Here is a 16,662-nt window from a genome sequence, read left to right on the forward strand (position 1 = left end):
ATAATAATAATGATAATAATAATGATAATAATAATAATAATACATACATACAAGTAGAAATAATAATAATACTAACAAAGGCAAAAACATAAAAGTCATGCGTTTCAAAAGGCAATAGGCCCCATTGTTTTCCAGAATCAACCTTCTAATCCATAATCTCACAATGTCTGATCAAATGTGCATTAAGCCAAAATGTTGAAATGTGGGTTCAATAGTAATAATGTAAAAAGTCCTAAAAAGGACAAAACAAATGCAAGGAAAATACCATTGGGGTTGTTGCCGAAAAAAGAACACTATCACCACAACGCAGCTGCACATTCACGCAAAATGGAAACAATAAATAAATAAATAATGTAAACTAAACTAAAATCTAAAAGTCCACGTGTTATTATTAATGTAACATTGTGAAGGAGTGTTGTTGTGCTTTTTTTCCATTTGCGTAAACCGAAGCCAAATCGAGTCTAAAAATCAACAAAACGATCAAAATGATCATATGATGGCACTAATGGCTGTTCAAAACGTTGGAAGTCCGTCCAAACACAGAGCGCTGTGCCCTGGAGGTGTGAGGAGTCGTAACTATTCATCATACGGTCATAAATAAATGAAACAGCTGTATTAGTAATTAAATGGGACCGTGGTTTGTTGTAGGCTCATAACTCAACGCACAACGCGAGACCCGTGCACCCTCTCCCTGCGCGTACGAGCCCAACCACACGCTGAAAGAAGGTGTCCACACTGTACTTCTACTACTACAACTACTACTAGCACTACGGGGAAACATCCGCACCAAATCCTTTTCAGAGCAATAGTCTCTCCGCAGAGCCGAGCCATGGCCGTGCAGCCTCGCGGAGCGTGGTAGATGTGAAGCAGACAAAGGCAGCTCCTGCCTGCTCCTCGCTGCGCGGATCCACCGCTCCACAGTGTGTATGTGAGTGAACTCTTCCTGAACCGAGATCTAAGTCGTACGGTGATAAATCACCAGCGCGACACACAAACTCGGCCATTTACAAAAGCGAGGGAAGCCTATTTCTGGCCTGCTTACCTTATCCTCTGACGAGCAGTGCGCAGCAGCGACCGGCAATATTCTCTCATTCAGCGAGGAAATCGATCAAAGCAGTAATCCACAGAAAAGTTAAGGCAGTAGGCCAGTCGGAGACAGCCCAGCCCAGCCATGCACCAAGCTCTCCGCGCAGCCACAACAACAAGAAGCAGAGTGGAACCCCTTCGCGTTTTTTTCCCCCTTCCCTTCTCCCTCTTCCCCCTCACTCGACGTGGATGGGTAGGTTACGAAAGCAGGCGTGAGCAGCGGGGTCAGCGTGATAAGCCTTATCTGCCCCCCCGTGCCACAGTCATAGACAGCCGGGGCTCGTCCACGGAGCGGAGAAAGGGAGTAAGAAGCCTTTAGTCTTGCTCTATACGCCGCTGGAACTATGTGGTCCCCCCCAACGCGCGCCCAGTACCGTTGCACACACGCCAGTGAACTGCCCCGAACCACAGCGTCACCATAGACAAGAAAAATTATGCAAATGAACTAGCGCCTTGGAAAAAGCCAGTTCAAATCAAGAGGCTGCCTCTCCTCTCTCCCACCTCCACCTCCTCCCCCCCCCACCCCCCCGCTCGACAAGCAAAACGGGACACGCTGTCTGGGTATAGCGCATAATTCCCAGCCACAAATACACCTTTTACCATTAAAAACCCCGCTATCATCTCCTTCAGGGGGAAGAGGGGGAAACGCTGACTACACGCCGCAGCCCGAACCCCCGCCACATAAAGGAGCTTCTCAGCGGCGCTTAATCATTAACAATTCTGCGTCGCCCTTTTCTTTTGTCGTTTGTTTGCAATCTGCCACACACACGCACTCACTCTCAAACCGCTAAACAATGCACTTCGTTGTCAATATTTTGTTGCCTCAAAATCTGTGTTCGAATTTCTATATTATTTCTACCGAGCAGGAGGAGTCCTGCCTGCGCCGAGGATAAAAAGGACATGCATGGATTTACCAAATGGCAGCCGGCTTGGAAACAGACTTTTCACAGCGCGCGTAAAAGACAACACTGCTGATTTTGGCACATATTTCCAAATGTGGGACAGGCACGGCGCGCGTACGTGGGTGTGTGAGTGAGTGAGTGAGTGGGATAAACAGCAGCAACAAAAAAACGTGTGTGTGAGGATTATTTTTCTGGCCGACTCTGCTTTTTCCATTCATCCACTTTGTCTAATTATTGACTCTTTTGTTCGAAACGCTGATTCTTTCGTCTTCTTTTTATCCCCCTTTTTTTTTTTTGTTACGCGCGGTTTGCTGCCTGCGGCCCACGTAACGAAAAGGGTGAAATGAAAGAGTAGCCTAAGCCGCGATTTTTTTGAAGTGCAAACGCGGGCAGATGGCTTACACCGGTGGAAGGCGGCGTTCCAAAAAAAAAAAAAGGAGAGCCGCGTTTATATAGTGACAAATGACAAAGTGGATGAGGAAGAATTACGCCGCCGCGAGAGAGTGTGTGTGCGTGTGTGTATGTGTGTGGAGGGGAAGACTCGGGTGCGTGTGTGAGGCTACTTATTAGGAATTGAATAAGGATATCGCCACATCGAGCATTCATAACGCAAATCAATAAAGATGTATGGACTTACCGAAGGCAGTCGGGGGGCTGCGGCGGAGGAGGAGGAGGAGGCCTGCGCTCACACGGCTGGATTTCTGCAACACGGGGACAATTCAGCAGACCATTTTTATATATATATATATATATGTGTGTGTGATCTGGTCACATTTTAGTCACACTTTGAATCTGCCAGACATGGAGTCGTCCGAAAACCCTCAAAGAAAGCTCAAAAGCGGCGAGATGGCTGTGCGCTTTGGGAGTCGCTTCCAAAAACCCTGTGCGTAATTCTTCTTTTAAAATGCGCACGCAATAAAAACTCACATACTGGATCGCTGTTTTAGTTTTACTTCTCATTTCACCTTAAAGGCCCTACTTGATTTTTGTAGGGGTTTGTTTTTGGTTTACAAGAAGATTTTGGGGGGATTTTATCCAGTTGTTGTGGTGCAAATGCGTTCCTAACTTTCCTGAGCGCATTTCTGGCATCCCAGTTCGTCACGTGAGTTGAGTTTGTAGCATAGAACTTTATTAATAAGCACGTGTCACAGGGAGTGATTCTGTTCTAGAAGCTGCTAGTTCACGGATAAAAAGGTTTTGGAATTAAGAAGCAACGCGCACACAAACGTTTGCTTTGACATGACACTGAAAAATTAAACTAAAGTTATCCCATTACAAGAAAACAAATCATGTGTATGGCTTTTCATCATTTACCTTTTTTTGTGTTATTATTTTATATTTTTGTTGGATTTTTTTTAAGGCATGCATTCATAATTTGCATGCAGCCATTTGCGTAAAAACCCACAGTAGCGTGGACACCATGCAAACACGGAGCTGGGATTATTAATAGCCACTGAGGGGACAGATTACACAGGCTGAATAAATATTTGTTGAGCTAAAAAAAAAAAAAAAAGAAAGAAAGAAAAGAAGATAAGGCTCATAATGGAAAAAAGGAAAAAAAAAAAATGTTTCGGAGCAAATAAAAACCACGCTCCCCTAAGCGGCCATGTGCGCTCGAACCGTCATTATCCGACTCCTTCAGCTTCTTCCCCGAGTCTTCCCCGAGTCCTCCCCGAGCCCCCGCGCCCATAAATCACCGCGCAGCGCCGTTGACCCCAGCGCCGGCCCGCAGAGGCACTCCGTCTTCCATTATGTGCTCGTTTCCCTGAGAGGGAAGAAGGCGAGGCGCGCTGCGAGGGGGTGACACCAGACCAGAGAGCTCTTCTCCTCTCCCAAATGTGTGCGTATGTGTGTGTGCGTATGTGTGTGTACGTGGGTATGTGTGTGTGCCTAATTCTGATGCGAGGGAGCGAGTCCGCGGACTGATGGATCATTCTGAAATATACAGAGTTTGGAGACTAAACGGTGCGTAATTCGGGCGTCAGTTTTTTTTTTGTGTGTGTGGAGAGGACGGGGCCATTCTTTATCACGGATAAGCAGCATCGGTGTTGTTTAGTTCCTTCTCAGGCGATGTTTACTTCACCTTTTTTTTTTTTTTTTTTTTTATCTATTTGAAATTGTTTTGTGCCTTTCTCCACCACCTCGCCTTTCCCTCACCGGCTCCACTATTCGGCGTGTAGCATGAAGGCTAAAGAAATGGCCGCCTCATTTGCATTTTTCTAATACGGGCCTGCGCGTAACAATCCTCCTTCCAAAGCAAATCATCCTAAATTTTGCATTTGATTTAAAACAATCGCAGCTATTCCTACAAACAAACGCGTCGCTTCTTGTATCGCTGCGACAATTTTGTTCAAGAAAATACGTTGTGAAAGGCGCTTAGTAGCTGCACTTTGCAATGTTCGCCCCCTTTCTCTGCTTTCTAATCAAGTGTGCGAGTCATTTCACGGGTTTGAACTCGTATCGATTGTGCGCAATTGCGACAAATATTTCCCTACGCGCGTATCGTGCGTTTTAGCCAGTCTGCGTGTGACAAAACGCCTTGCGCTCTGCCACAACACAGTGATTTTAGGAGGCACAGAAATGGTCCACGCGGGGCGCGTAAATCAACGTCATTGCCTACTTTATTTTTGTACTTTCCCCCCCAAGTTCGCGACGCATTTACGACCGTTTCCCGTTCAATTAACGATAAAAGTGACACATAATTGTAAATCTCTCGACTCGTTTGCTCGTTTACGCTACCTGTCCTCCCCCCCCCACCCCAAGCCACTGCGGGTTCCCCCTCTCTCTCTCTCTCCTATCTCTCCTCTCCTCTCTCTCTGCCCCTGACCCCTGTCCCTCGCGCCCATAACTCACGGCAGTAACGAACAATCGGCGGAAATACCTCAAAATAAAATCCATCCTCCCCGTGTGGCTCCGGCGCTGTCCGCGTGGAAAAACATATCCGTCCGTGACAGCAGCCGCCACCACAGCCGCCGCCGCAGCAACCGTCGCAGTAGCGGTGTAGCAGCAGCCGTGATACATCCACAGAGAAGAAGCAGCAGCAGCAGCAGCAGCGGCGGCAGCAGCAGCACGAGGAGCGGCGTTGGAGTGCGTGGAGTGCGCGGGTTACACATCAAACCCCGTGCACGGCCGGGAAAACCCCCTCACGGAAAGCGGGGCATAACGCGCGTCCGATCAGAGGGGGCTTCGTTTCCCCTGCAAGTGCCATGACACACACCGCCACGCCAAAGTAGAGCTTCTTCTCCTTCTTCTCCCCCCCTCTCCTCCGAGCGCTGCTCACGTGACCTAACTTAAATCGCCTTTTATTTGAGCTCGTGAATCATTAATGGAGGCAGGCAGGCAGGCATCGCGGAGCAGCGTGGTTTAAAGTGGAGGGGACGTGCGTAAAAAGCGTCATGGCGAAAAGGGTGCCATGCCATGCGGTCTGTGTTAGAGGCTAATGCGGGCTCCAGCCTGGGCTCAGAGGTGATAGAAGAACTGATCAATGCACCGAGTAGTTCTCCAAAAGAGTCACGTCAAAACTGGCATTACTGCACAGTGGCGCTGCGAGCCCACAGGGGGGGGCACGGGCGGGGGGAGTGAATGGGGGATCCCCGCGCAATAAATTTGAGAGCAATGCTGTGCAAATATGGAGCCCAGAAATGTCAATTATTCTATGATGTATTCACGTGAAAGGCTGCTGCCTCCATAAGGTCCATCACAGGACCTGCTCTGTGCTCCATGTGACAGATTTTGACCATACATGTGTTTTCTTATATGTTTTATCACACAGCATAAGATCTTTGGTGTTTTCTCGGTTAAAAATGGTTCACACCCAGACACAATTTACTCCAATTTAGCTCTAGTTTAAAAGTCTATAATTAAGCCCTTTTGAACCGTGATTTGATCTTGATATAGGTTTTGTGGGGCAAACATTCTGCAATTTAAAAAGAGTCAGAATAAATGGCTATGAATAGTACAGCTGCAATGATTTTTAATCTACTTTAAGCATCCACTTATAGTTTGAAAGTTTTATAGTTTAGGTTACATGTTTTATGTTACATGTTTTATGTTACATGTTTTATGTTTCATGTTTTATGTTTCATGATTGCTCCAAATAAAATTCCGAGTTTGTGAACCTGGTCACTGACAATAAAAGTGTAACTTGGTTGTTTATGAAGGAATGCTGAATTATATTTGTTACAGTGTACAGTGTACTTCTACTTCTACTTACGCCTTTTGAAAAATGTATTAAGATGTCAATATATTTTTATCTTTTTGAGTTGTTTGCATATTCTAAATGAATAAAATAAATAAAATCAAATGTTTAGTCTAATCTAATTCTAAAGCATGTATTTATGTTGAGAGACTGGTCTCATGTGATGCATAATTTGGACTTTTGCCGTCTTTTATAAAGAATATATTACTATGTACAGTGCAGTATAGTATAGTATAGTATAGTATGGTATGGTATGGTATGGTATGGTATGGTATGGTATGGTATGGTATGGTATGGTATGGTATGGTATGGTATAGTACAGTACAGTACAGTACAGTACAGTATAGTATAGTATAGTATAGTATAGTATAGTATAGTATAGTATAGCATAGTATAGTATAGTATAGTGTAGTATAGTAAAGTATAATATATCATAGTATCGTATAATATGGTATACTAGTGTACTAGTGCACACTATGCTATATTATGCTATATGATACTTTATTATACTACTGTATTTTACTTTACTATACTATATTTTACTATACTATACTTTATTATACTACTATATTATACTTTACTGTACTATATACTATGCTTTATTATACTATTATACTTCATTATCCTACATTATACACTATAGTATAGTACTATACTATAGTACCATACTATACTATACTTTATTATACTACACTATACTATACTATATTATACTATACACTTTATTATACTACTATACTTTATTATACTACATTATACACTATAGTATAGTACCATACTATACTATACTTTATTATACTACACTATACTATACTATATTATACTATACACTTTATTATACTACTATACTTTATTATACTACATTATACACTATAGTATAGTACCATACTATACTATACTTTATTATACTACACTATACTATATTATACTATACTATAGTACAGTACAATACTATAGTACAGTACAATACTATACTATACTATATTATACTACTATGCTTTATTATACTACATTATACACTATAATATAGTATTATACTATAGTACCATACTATACTATACTTTATTATACTACACTATACAATACTATACTATACTATATTATACTACTATGCTTTATTATACTACATTATATACTATAGTATAGTACTATACTATAGTATAGTACAATACTTTATTATACTATACTATAGTACAGTACAATACTATAGCAATATACTATACTATACTATACTATACTATACTATACTATACTATACTATACTATACTATACTATACTATACTATACTATACTATACTATACTATACTATATACATAAAACTGTGACAAGACAAACATTTGCAAAGATGTAAAAAACATCTTGGGGAAAAGTTTTTTAATTCCTTTATTCTTTTACTCTTTTTTGTGTTCTTTCATGTTTATTTGATCTTATGTCTGTCTGATTTTAGTTCTAAATCTTTGTATGTTCATTAAACAAAACTTCAGCTGTATTTTCATCCAAAACTCTTATTTGAACAAATATTTACAAGACTATTGCTACCTCAACCTGAGTGCAGTATAGAAATATATTGTTCCACGTAGCATAGCTTGGTTTTCAAAGTTTTCACACTAAGGACCACCTCATAAAATATTTGAGCTTCCAATAGCACAAGGCCTAGATCAGGATCAAATCAGGTCTAAAAAAGTTCTGAGAGCTCGTTTGTATATATGTCCTTTCTAAGCACTGCGTGTGCTGCTCCTTTCAGGTGGCCCACTTGTTAGACGGATAAAGCCGTAAACACGCGTTGGCTGGACGCACTAACAGACTCATTTACAAAGCTTGTGTCCATTTAAAGGTGCTATATATCAGCACCCGTTAGCCGGGGCTATAGCCTCTCGCAGGCCTGTGTAAAAGGAGCACGTAAACGATCACTTAGAGACACAATAGGAAACAGAGGGGCAGTGATCACCACGCACTTTACACTTTACTGCCTCCAATTAGTCTCACTCCTGTCCACGACTGCTGTTTATGTGTCCCTGCTGATATCTGAGCGCACTCCACTCAGCAACACGGGACACAGGTTTTGTCCTCGACGTTCTGGGTGCGTTCAGGTGCAAGTGTTCATAGTTACTTAAAGGCACACCGCGTAACATTTTGACCTATACTGTGTTCATCTGTACAACACATGCTCGACACAGAAAATGTTATTTCTACAGTGGGTATTTAAAGAATGGATCTGGAAGACTTTACTCACATCTCCATGGAGACGAGCTGGAGACACACCCACTCCTGGTAGTGTTACAGTCATGTCTTTGGAGTCATGTACGTGTGTGTTTGTATATTTACGAGGTATTTTTCAAGGATGAAAATATCTGTCATAAAATAAATGCTTATATTTGGATTATATTCATTGGATAAAACAATAAACAAAATAGACAAATAACTCTCAAGTCTTCAACCTAGACCGTTATCGTTGGTCATTTTGGCGAAGATGAGCTAAAAGAAGAAGAGGTTTCAGTTCGAAAGCAGGAAAGCAGCAACATCTCCATGGAGACGAGCCAGTGATGCCCCGCCCCCTGCGCAGTTACGAGTCAGGGCTGAGGGAGATCGAGGGGATCCACACAGAGTGAAGTCACGTGTATTTTTCACCAGAAACAGCGACAAATGTAACAAATGCTTGTATTTGACTCTGTTTGTCAAGAAAAAATTTGCGCTACATGGCTTTAAAGGAATAGGCCACCGTTTTTACATACTGAAATATGTTCTTGCCTTAGCTTTGACGAGTTCTTTAGGACCTGTCTGATCTTCCCCCATGCCTTCAGTCACGTAAACACAGCGCAGACGGCGTTAGCATTTAGCCTCTCCCTCTCTCCTCTATAGCTCCAAAACAGGTCAAGATAGAAGCTACCAAGCTCTTCCACGTTTTCCCTATTTAAATATGGTTACGTGAAGTGTTCCACTACAAAGTATAACTACACAAAATTAAACAATGTGGATTTTCTAAGCGGATAAAAGGGGGAACTATAATGTAAGGCGTAGTAATACCAGGAGCAGTTTGGCATCCGCACAGTAAAGTGAAGATTACTGCGCAGTAAAGTGAAGATTACTGCGCGGATTTCGAACTACTCCTGGTATTATTACACCTTACGTTATAGTTCCCCCTTTTATCCACTTAGAAAATCCACATTGTTAATTTTTGTGTATTATACTTTGTAGTGGAACACTTCACGTAACCATATTTAAATAGGGAAAACGTGGAAGAGCTTGGTAGCTTCTATCTTGACCTGTTTTGGAGCTATAGAGGAGAGGGGGAGAGGCTACATGCTAACGCCGTCTGCGCTGTGTTTACGTGACTGAAGGCACGGGTGAAGATCAGACAGGTCCTAAAGAACTCGTCAAAGCTAAGGTAAGAACATATCTCAGTATGTAAAAACAGTGGCCTATTCCTTTAAAGTCTATTTTGGATGATTTTGTGTGGATGATGATTTTTTAACGTTGTAGTGTGGTGTAGTTGTTTCTATAAGTTACATTTTTACCTGATGTTTTTGCACCTGACTAAACCACGACACTGTACATATATCGGGTACAGGGCCTTTAAGCAGGTTTAGTTTCACCCATCAGTATAGAAATGTCTTGGTATTGAAAGAATCGCAATCACTGCAAGAGCTATAATAAACTCTAGATAAGCTCGTTGACATGGCAAATGTGGCGGCCATCTTGCGATTGGCCGGTGAGGCTAATGCTAATAGCATGTCACATGGTCACATGGTAAGTCTATTATGTAAGACAAAGTTACCCTGAAAAATAAAATACTTTGTATGCCTTTAGCACTATTTTGCACCTTTCATTCTATAGTGTGTTCATTGTTTCAAGTTTACGAGCTAAATATTGATCAAATTATGTCTGTTTTCTTCTTTCAGGCTGTGCTCAGACAAACTAAAATATTTTAGGACATAGCAAAGTCAATATACCATTCTCTTTCCTTCTCTGATTTAAAAGCCCTATACCAGATTTAAAAAAATATATATATATATATATATATATATATATATATATATATATTACACACCACAAAAGGAAGCCACTAAATGTCAACATTAGTTGTGGTCCAAACTCATTCCTAGCTTTCCCAACATCCTAGCATAGCATCCGAATTCTTCACAGGGGCGACTTTATAGGCACAACTTGCAGGGTCACTTTTCAGGGTCACTGTCACAGAAATGCGCTAAAACTAGCTATAAGTTTCTGAAATTGATACAAATGCTTTATAATTAGACAGACAGTGTTTTTTTGTTTTTATTTTCAACACAAATGTCTGAGTTTACAATATACTAAAGGAGGACTCATTTCTTTCCATTATGAGAAAAAAATATGCTATAAAATGCAATGCAACTGTAAAAAAGTCAAACCTTTGCATGTATATGAAGTCCTGCAACACAATGTTAAATAAATGCATGTCAAACGTCTGTGCTACTCTTTAATTTAAAAACAAAAATGCAAAACTTGATGTTCCTGCTACAGTAGACATAACCTCTGTCAGGATTTAAAAAACGGTTACTAATAAGAGTGGTGTTTCCCATTTACATTGATTGTCCCAGCATGTGACTATAACCATGTCCTGTCGAGAGTTTTATTCACGCTCTTTGACTGGCAGCCCCGTCCGATAAGTTGCTCAATGTCGCCCCCTACGCCATAACTGCTCCCACAGTCACACAGGCTTTTGATCCCCGTGTTTCCCCTGTAAGGAGGCAGGTGGTCTCCATTGCGCCTGTGCGTGTCAGTAACAGGAAAGCGGAGGTGACTCTAACCAAAGGCAGCACTTATGCGAACACGGTCCCCCCTGGCCCCCTCACACGGATGGGGTTACAGCGGAGAGAGAGGGGGGTGACGCAGGTAAAAAGGTAAAGATGGGGTCAATGGTGAGGTTAAGTCTCATCATTTAGATTGAGATGTGTTTTGTATTTGTTAAAAGCAGGAGATTTAGGATTTTTTGGTAAATATTTCATAAACACGACCCATTTGTGACGACAGATGCTCAAATGAGTTGGTTTCAATGACAGTAATGTTGATTATTCACAGAAACAAAAGCTTTTTCACACTATGCGAAAATTGTTTGTTCGGAGTTTAAGATCAGGGACCGAACTCTGGAGGTTCTTAGCTTCCAAATGAGGAACAAGGTGATATAAATGCATGGGATCTTTGTGGTGTTGTAGTTTATACTTTAGGCTTCCCTCAAACTGGACGTGTTTGGACTGTGAACGGAATCTTCACTTGAAAACACAAATCACAAGTCGACGGTAACACTTTATTTTGACACTACCCTTGACACAGTGCACCAAACTAAATTTAGTACAATGGAATGTGCTCTTTTTTTATTGAATGTCTTTCTCTTTCATTGTTTGCAATAATCATTTAAAAAAAATCAGGTATAGGGCCTTTAAAGAAGCTCTAAAATGGGTGTATCCATGTCTAAACACAGAACTTAACCGCATTACTAAAGCTGTATTATGAATAAAGTTTCAAATCGATGTACCTGAAACAAACCCTCAGTTTGAGAAACACCGGTCTGGCTGGTTTACTCCATGAAGCCCTTTAACAACAACAAAATGCTGCAGTGCTTAACCCCTTAACCCCCACCATAACCGAGCACATTTCCTATAGTTCAGCATTACTCAAATCCTGAAGCATCTTGACCCAAGAACTTTCAGCCCATAGGCCAGTGTAACACCTCATTTGAAAGCTAAGGCCTGCAAAGCTTCTTCTATGTTTTCATTGTTAAGTTTAAGTTCCAGTTTTCATTGCTTGTTTGTGGTGTTTTGGCCGCATTTAGTTATTTATTGTAATATAACACACAAGAAAAACGTGACACGTAAGTAACAAAAAGTTTTACAAAACGCGACAAAAATGTGTCATAAACGTGACGTGACAAAAGCGTGACAAAAAATGCAAACTTGATGAAAACGCGCCGAAAATGCGACAAAAACCTTTACGAAAAGGCGCCGAAAACACAATGGAAAAAAAAATAAAAAATAGACAAGAGCTTAGGCCTTAGCTTTCAAATGAGGCGTCACTCTGGCCTTTAAGCTCCAGTCGAGAAGCTTTAAGATTTGGGTAAGCCCTATAGGGTAAAGGGCTTAACAAAAAGTTACAAGCAGTGAACAAGACATGTATAATTGCCCTCCTCACTGTCACTCCGTCCGTTTTGATCCAAACCCACAATGCAACACGATCCCCAGCATGAATCAATATTTGTCAAAGGCGTGATTCGTGATCGCTAATGCGCCTTTTGTGACAGGCTGCATGTTCGGGAATATGACACCGCTGAAGCTGCGCGTCACGGCTCCTCTGATTTTTTTTTTCTTCCTTTTTTTTTTTTTGGCGCTTTCCTTCTCCACAGCGGGCGTGGAAAAAAAAAAAATCCTCAACCACTGCGTCTATTAATCATCTGGGTCATGGACGGAGACGGCGTGCTCTTTGTCTGCTCCAACTCCAACTCATACACGATCTAACGCAGCGCCGTAAACTTGGGAGCGCTTTGGATCGAACGTTTTGTTTTTTTGTTTTTACGCACGGGAAGTATTCTGTAACGGTCGGTTTTTACTCGTAAGGTTTGGTGAGGTTTTCTTCTGCGCGTTTCCTTTGTGTCTCCGGACTCTTCGGAGAGGGGTGCTGTTCTCCACGGAAGCTGCATGGACGTTGTAACCCCTGCGTTGCCTTTCCGCACCGCACGTGAACTCTTCCATGACCCGGTGAGGAGTGGATGACGGACGGTAGAAAATGACTCCTTTTACGCGCGGTTCTCGGGTTGTCCCATCATCCAGGGGAGCTTGGAGTGTTTTTTGGTTTTTTGCCCTCACCTTTTTTTTTTATGTTAAAGTAAAATATGTATATGTTGTTGCTGACTTTTATTTTACACGTGTCCATTTCTAAAGATTTGCCAAATTGCCTGCTTCTATCTGGTATTTTTGTTATTCTCGCTTTAGCTATACCTTTTTTTGGTGAAATTTGAATCTATAAGCATCTTGTTGATTGGCTAATTTCTCTGTTTCATTTCTAACTCGAAAGTGTGGGTTTGAGCTTAATTTAGTTCTGTAAGGCGAATGAAAGCTTGCAATGTCCTCAACACACTGTCTTATTACATAAAACTGAAGAAATTGTTTTCTACAGTTTACGCCTATGGATGCACAGAATTCCATTGAGACTTGAGTTGAAAAGTCCTCACAAAACGTCACCGTGGACTAATTCTCATGTTTCACCGTTTCCCTTTAAGCGTATTACCTTTCTTCCCTTTTACGCACGGCTCTCTGCTCTGACTCTGACACGCTTCTGACTTTTTGTACCCGTTGTGCTTTACAAATAAACTCGCCTTGCCTACAGGCCACTTCGTGTGTCGTCCAAGTTTTGTTATTACGTAAACAAATGTTGTATTTTGTGTAAATTTTGAGATGAATGAAAGAAAACGCAAGGTTGTGTAGACTCCATTTTATGTTTACGCTTTGCCTTCCTTCGATATGGAAAAGTCGTGGATGCAACCGCCTTGTTTCGTTTGTTTTGGTCCCTAAATACATCCGTCAAAAAAAAACAAAAAACGTGTTCCATGTGTGCGAAAACACACATGGAACTAATAATAATACGAAAAAGTAGGATGATTAATGCTCGTGTATTTACGCAAACCGTGTGCGCCCTCCTCTCCTTTCAACGCGCAATAGCCTGGACGAGGGCCAGACCGGCGGCCGTATCATCCCCAGCTCCAGCCCGCAGACATGTCGACACCGCCCGCAGGCAGCTCTCAACAGCTCGCCTCTGGTTAGTGTTGGAACGCTCTTCTGCGCGCACGGGGAGATACGGAGAGACAGAGGGGGGGCCAACGTCAAGGCGAAAACCAGCGCCAGCAGTGTTTACCCGATCTACTCCTCCTCACTGGATTAAACCTAGAGCTGCAGGCGAGGATGCGGCGACTGAGAATGAACGAGATTATTGGGATTGTGCTGTTGGAAAATGGTTGTGGGCGCATTAATATAGCAAGAAAAGGCGGATATAGGTCACGTAAGACGACGGGAAGCTACGTTTAAAAGAGTCTGTACAACACAAAACGAAAAATGTGACTATTTTCAGTTGTAGAGAAGGGTTATTTCCAGGTCGTCGTCTGTACTGGTGTTGTATGACAGTGGACGTTTCGCCTTTCAACGCGAATTGTCAAACACTGGAAATACAAGTAGCAGGTTGAATTGTTTTGAACAGATTTTTGGTTTTGAGAATGCCTGCTACTTGGATTGTGTCTGACAATGTCTTCACGGTTAAAGGCGAAAACAGCTGGGCCCAAAAAAAATAATGTCTTGACACTGAGGGGACACACAAACAATATTGTTGCACTTTGATCCTACAAGGTGAAATATTAGCCTATTATGGCATAAACAAAATCAAAAGCTCAACTACTTTCTGTAAACTGCATTGTTGCGCAACGTCGACGTCCTCGTCTCTGATTTAGACACATTATGTATTTTGTGATGGCAATAACAGTATATTTTATCAATTCATCTGCAAACAGGCCCCAGCCATTTGCATGCTGTTTCCTCCTTGGCCAGAGAAATGCGCAAATCATTCTTTATTCACTTTGGCACGATTTTTATTTAGAAATACGACATTTGGCCCAAACATCTAAAGGTGAGATCATTATTAAAACATGGGGTCAGGTTTTCAAGGTCACAAGAACATTTAACCTTGATTTGGAAAATGGATTGATTGTGAACATATCTGCCAGGATCTTTTAGCTCGCAAAGAGGAAATGATCAATCTAATTTTACTTGCAATAAGAAAAAACTGTTGTAGCTACAAATACGTATTATTATTACAATCCACCAGTTTACTTTCCATCCGTAGTCCCGATTCCACGCAGTAAAGCGGTGCGCATTCAAAATAACACACGATTCACGACCATTCAAGAACCACAGTAACATGTGTTTTTAATAGAATGCCTCACTCAGGGCCACTAATTACTGCCATTCTCAAAACTTTCAAGAAATGGCTATAAAAGAACAAAGAGTCCATTCGCAGTGTGTATGTGGGAAATAGGGAAACAGTCATGCGTAAAGAGAGCTGTGTTGGAATAAAGTTATCACACCACGCTGCACTTATTAGTCAGAGTGGGCCACTAAACTTAAAATGAACACGTTTAAGAGTTGGGGTGTTTGATGAGACTGACCACATCCATTCCATTCGTATTGGAATGGAAATGCTATGCACGTGAAACTATCCCTAAGAAATGTTGACGTTTGTCCTGATTCCACCACAGTTAAAAACTTAACCTCCACATTCACCACCATCTCGTTTTACTGACTTCAGCAAAGTGTTGTCGACTCCTATTAAGACCATCCACTTGAAAACCCTAATGGGGGTTTTGTGCTCTTTTTTGCTTAGCCCTGCGCTTCGGTGCCAACTGTGCCAATTTATACCAGCAGCGCGTCAATCTGCGGGAAACAGAGGGTCCTAACCGCTTGCTATCACGTTGACGCACACATTACGCATCAATCACGACGCGTAATTACTGTAGAACACTAATGGAAGGCTAATATAGGCGATGGTGTAATATAGATAAATAGAGGGATGGGAGTTTAACCGTAAATTTGCATACAGTACGTCCCCGCGATGCGATTTGTCTCGCGCAACGCACGGAGAACGTGAAGTTAACCGTACGCGCTAGTACTGAGTGCTGGAAAAAAAAACGCATTTGGAGGAAGTTCGTACTCACTGTGGTCGCGGTCACGTCGGGGGTCAGAGAGAAAGAGTGGGAGAGGAGCTGCGGACGCCGAGGGAGAAGCGCGAGAAATGAAAATATAGCCACGATCCCGCGTCTATTTCTGACCCACCGCCGCCATCCATAATTCAATACGGATCACGTGAAGGAAAGGCGGATTAAAAATGCATGCGTTTTGGGGAAAGTGACCTCTGTTCAAGCGGAGCGACGCGAGGATCGAGGGGTTGTCATTTTGAACGGGGGCCTGCTCTGCTTTGGAAAGGTTTCAGGAGGAGAGTCAATGGTGGGACGCCATCTTCTGATCCAGCCTGGTGTCTGCAGCTCAGGCGCCAAGGGGAAATGTTATTTTACAGGCACAAAAGCGTTTGGTGATAGCCTGTATGAGCAATCATTTAAAAAAATAAATACAGGCAGGTCGTAATTACGCAACCAAAAAGCGAAATAGTCCGATCATAAAGTGCGCCAACTGGGAAGTAGCTTATTCTATAGGACATGGTTACACTTTATCTTTACATTTAAAACAAGTCATCTGCTTTGTAACAATGTGTAATAACTTGTGCCTAGTACATACACAATAGAACCATGTGTATTAGTAGTTTGGAGGTACATAATGTGATAAGACATAAGACACATTTCTACTCCAAAGCTTGTAACACTGCCTAGCACATATCATGTCCAGAATCTGAGCTGTCAGTGCTTTGCTGCCTGTATATATATATTATGTATTGTTTTATATGTTTG

The 16,662-nt window shown here is 41.9% G+C and overlaps 1 protein-coding gene across 8 annotated transcripts in view; it reads right to left on the reverse strand.

The window, feature by feature from the left end:
* Nucleotides 1–16,662, reverse strand: part of hoxa3a (homeobox A3a) — a 45,409-nt gene that overhangs the window by 16,247 nt on the left and 12,500 nt on the right. For 2 of the 8 annotated variants that reach the window (XM_079571284.1, XM_079571285.1), the window contains one exon: nucleotides 2,626–2,689. The exons of 1 other annotated variant lie outside the window; for it this stretch is intronic. The gene's annotated coding sequence lies outside the window, so the exon portion shown is untranslated. Of the gene's footprint in view, nucleotides 1–1,042; nucleotides 1,894–2,625; nucleotides 2,690–3,608; nucleotides 3,978–4,869; nucleotides 5,451–15,915; nucleotides 16,375–16,662 lie in introns of those variants that run through there. 5 more of the 8 variants (XM_079571283.1, XM_079571287.1, XM_079571290.1 and 2 more) reach the window with 5 other exon arrangements.

The sequence above is a fragment of the Gobius niger genome (assembly GCF_951799975.1).
Source record: "Gobius niger genome assembly, chromosome: 14".
NCBI classification, from domain to species: Eukaryota; Metazoa; Chordata; class Actinopteri; order Gobiiformes; family Gobiidae; genus Gobius; species Gobius niger.